This window comes from Corythoichthys intestinalis, chromosome 13, assembly GCF_030265065.1.
Source record: "Corythoichthys intestinalis isolate RoL2023-P3 chromosome 13, ASM3026506v1, whole genome shotgun sequence".
NCBI lineage: Eukaryota > Metazoa > Chordata > Actinopteri > Syngnathiformes > Syngnathidae > Corythoichthys > Corythoichthys intestinalis.
Genome location: NC_080407.1, coordinates 21673864 through 21677136, shown reverse-complemented (window position 1 = coordinate 21677136; position 3273 = coordinate 21673864). Strand labels below are relative to the sequence as shown.

Below are 3273 nucleotides of genomic sequence, written 5' to 3'. Positions count from 1 at the left end.
GGAGCTGGAAGGCCTCAAGCGTTGCAAGGGAGATGTCAGTGGACTCAATATTCAGGCTCTTGTAACTGACAGACATCGCCAAGTCTCAAAGTGGGTGCGAGAGTCATGGAAGATTTCACATTATTATGACTGCTGGCATGTAGTGAAAGGTTGGTAGGTTTTGAGCACATTCAATTTTGCAATGAAAGGTTTGACCATTTTTGAGCACACAACTTCATTTTTAGGTCTGACTAAAAATGTAGAGGCACTGGCAAAACCTAACTTCTTCAGTATAATCAAGGATTGGATCAAAAGCATTGCCAACCACCTGTATTGGTGTGTTGCATCGTCAACACCAGGTGACAAGGAAGACATCAAGGGGAAGTGGTTGTCTGGTGTGGAACATATCCAAAATATACATGATAACTGTTATCATGGTAGTTTGGAGAGAGAGAAAAAATGGCTCAAACCAGGTAATAATTCTCTCATGAGGAGAAATAAATGATAATGATCAATTCTTCTTTTGGCATTTCCCTTCAGGGGTCACCACAGCAAATCACTTGCCTCAATCTAACCCTGTCTTCTGCATCCACTGCTTTCACATATAGTATATACACCTTTTCATTTGTTCATTATGTATTTTTTTTCAGGAAGTGAGGTTTGTGAAAGACTTGATCTTTTGACCAAGAAGCACTTTGTTAAAGATGTTTGCAGCATGTCTGCTCTTGGTCAGACTAGTGGACTTGAGGCCTTTCACAGCCTTGTTAATCAATTTGCCCCCAAGATGTTCCAGTTCTCATATCGAGGAATGCACAGTAGGTCTGTAAAGATTAAATAAAGTTATACACATAAACATTTGAAAGTTTATCCAAGTATTTGCAATTGTTAATTTTCAATTTTCTATCTCCAGGATTTATCTTGCTGCCCTTCATTATAACGAGAATGCTGGAAGACCTAGGGCTTACACAAAAGCAGGGGAACAGCGGTATAGCATTGCATTCCCGAAGTACAAGAAGGGTGGTTATTCATTGAAAAATGTGTTGGTAAAACCTAGTTACCGTAAGTAAACATACAATAATGAAATTTATTACATTTATTCTTTGAAAATATTTATTTACTCTTTTTATGTGCAGGTTGATCAGGATAAGTATTTCAATTTCAAATGCATGTAAATAACTCTTTCACACTAAACTGTCTCACCTTTATCATTTTTCAACGCTGCAAAAAGTCTGTTGCTATACTAACTTTGTGCTGCTTACTAAATTTATGTGTTTTGATGTGTGCCATTTTTTGGTTGGTTTAGCTTAGCTTTCTACGTTATATCACAATCTGCCAAAAACACCTGCAATTATTTTCGTATTTATTTTAAAATGAAATTTTCTATTTATTTCCAGTGTATGTTGAAGATTGTTTCAATAATTTGATGGAGTTGGTGCTGCAAAAGCCACGGCATAAGGCACCATCAAGGGTAGATGAGCCCCCACCACTCAGCGACTTGTACGAGAAACCAGTGAAAGCTGATGCTGTCAAGACAGTTTTATCCAGATTTCGGCCAAAATAAATGTGGAATTATTGTTTACTGTTGTCACTGTTACTATTGTTTTGTTTTTGTGGAATATTGTAAAAAATAAAAAACGGATAAATGCATTAAACAGTCATCAAAATATTACAATTTATTTTTTTACTTCTTCAATGTTGGTAGTTTGTGCCCTGTAAACACAAAATCTTCTTCTAGACCAGGAGGAGGGAAGTGTGCCCTGATGGAAGACACAAAACATGAGGGGAGTACCACTCTAATGTCTTTGCCTAGATACTCCCAGCACCAGGTGACAAATTGTCTGTAGGCGACATGTCTAAATTTGGCATCTGTGGGCCCCTCAAATGCCTTGCCACCATACAGTTGCTTGTACCTGGCCCAAGCACACTGAAGGGCCCAAGGGTTGAAACAAATGGCATTCAGGCCAGGGTGATCCAAAATGCACTCCGGCAATGTATCCGTCAGTGCTTCTGCCTCAAATCCGGGATTTCCTGACAGCAAAGGCATTCTCTTGGAAGGGTCATTACTTGACAGTGTTTACAGCAACACCTGCACAAAAAAATGTCATTTACTTCGAAAAATTACAATCAACCACCTTTATTTAGCCATATTTGGGCTAGCTAGACCATATTACTATCTTTACACAGGTTTGGCATCAGTACATTTGTCTACTTTTTTTTTTAAACCTGTCTTGTTCAGCTCTTTGACAAAGAATGGAAATCTGGGTGTCCTATTGGTCTGAATGTTTTCCAACTCGTCTGATTACTGATAATTATATCACAGAATGACGTTGGGAGGAGGGGGTGGGGTAAGAGAGAAATGACGATGCTAGACATAAATTTACCACTCGTCCTTACGCAAGGGCAGACTGGGACTAAAAAGCAGCCCTGGACTTTGACTCAGCCCAGCCCACAAGAATCGCTATACGAAGGGAAACACAGACCCCCTAGGGAAGGGAGATTTTTTTTAAAATAATAATTTTTTTTTTACATTTTATTGTAAAATGCATCAATTTCGTGCACTTTGAGAGAAAATATGTCTAGACTGTGACTGTCTGACTTGGGGCGCTCAAAGTACTGCAAGGCTGAACTGGAGTTGGATTCATTTTCTGTACTAGCTCTATGATCAACCTGAATAAACAAATGAAATAATTTATTTTTCAAAGCAAGTTTTATGTATCCAATTGATTTATAATATATCTCTATATATCTCTGTCTATAAAATGACTTCATTGTTTATGCCATAATTCAGTGGTCTCCAAACTATTCCACATAGGGCCGCAGCGGGCGCAGGATTTCATTCCAACAAAACAACACCTATGCACCAATCTGGTGTCTTCCAAGTGTAATCAGTTGATTGCAGTCAGGTGCTGCTTTATTTTAGCAGAAACCTCATTGGTTAAACTGTCGGTCCTCGTTCGGTTGAAACAAAAACCAGGCCCCACAGCAGTCCTTGAGGACCGGTTTGGAGACCCCTGCCATAATTAATCTTGCCATACAAATAATACATTTCAATGAAAATACAATAAACATTTCAAGACAAATCCTGTATACTTTGGAAAGTATTAACCAGAAAACAAAACGATATATAAATGATTAAAAATATATATCATATCAATTTAACTACCTAAACTTTAAAGTAATACCATTCATTTTATTAATATTTTGTTATATTTCTTCTGAATTAATATTGCAGCTGCGTGTGCATACGTTGTTTTACAGCTAAAATATTTTTTCTTAGGAGAGTGATAGTAGGAC

At 37.7% G+C, this 3273-nt stretch overlaps 1 long non-coding RNA gene across 1 annotated transcript; it reads left to right on the top strand.

Moving 5' to 3' along the window:
- Positions 1 to 514: 514 nt before the first annotated feature.
- LOC130928113 (uncharacterized) lies at positions 515 to 1198 on the top strand. The gene is made up of 3 exons (XR_009066637.1): positions 515 to 798; positions 890 to 1038; positions 1113 to 1198. It is a non-coding gene; the product is annotated as an uncharacterized LOC130928113 (long non-coding RNA).
- The last annotated feature ends 2075 nt before the right edge of the window (positions 1199 to 3273 follow it).